The sequence below is a fragment of the Euprymna scolopes genome, chromosome 9, assembly GCF_053919585.1.
Source record: "Euprymna scolopes isolate OS-2025 chromosome 9, ASM5391958v1, whole genome shotgun sequence".
Taxonomy (NCBI): Eukaryota; Metazoa; Mollusca; class Cephalopoda; order Sepiida; family Sepiolidae; genus Euprymna; species Euprymna scolopes.
In genome coordinates, this window is record NC_136490.1 from 130,431,822 (window position 1) to 130,432,381 (window position 560).

Here is a 560-nt window from a genome sequence, read left to right on the forward strand (position 1 = left end):
TTCGTTCGAAATTCTATACAGATTCCAGAGTTTGATAGAAAGATTTTCTAGTTCGACAGAAAGACTCTCGAGTTCGACAAGACGGTCAGATGTTACATCGATCGGAACATTGTGAAAATGACATTCAAGATGAGAACAGTAGTTCGAAAAATCGAAAGAATACAATCAATCCTCATCTAAAAAAATTCAGAAACATTAACTGAAAAGTATTTAATGATTAATAGCCTTCAGCGAAATATGAGGAATCTTAACTTTAATCGCTTAGAGTGATGAAAATTATATTCTTATACATTATTATATTTTAGTTCGTGACTATATGTGGACATTTGTGATTCTATTCTTGTTGCAAACATTTCTCTCTCATGACAGGTGCACGATATGCATGTGTACGTATGGGTGTATTAGTGACGTGTTATCAATATTTGTACTTTTGTGCCAATAAAGATTCCATATGATGTTGATTTATTCATTTTTATTTCCAATGTTACCTAGAATTTTGGATATTGTCCAATTTTGTATTGTTGTTCAATACATTTTTCTCGCCATATCTTTTCTTATTT

The 560-nt window shown here is 31.1% G+C and overlaps 1 protein-coding gene across 1 annotated transcript in view; it reads right to left on the reverse strand.

The window, feature by feature from the left end:
* Nucleotides 1-236: 236 nt before the first annotated feature.
* LOC145285014 (chondroitin proteoglycan-2-like) overlaps nucleotides 237-560 on the reverse strand; it is a 22,840-nt gene continuing 22,516 nt past the window's right edge. Inside the window, exon 3 of the mRNA XM_080134098.1 lies at nucleotides 237-560. This exon is cut by the window's right edge and continues 226 nt beyond it. The gene's annotated coding sequence lies outside the window, so the exon portion shown is untranslated.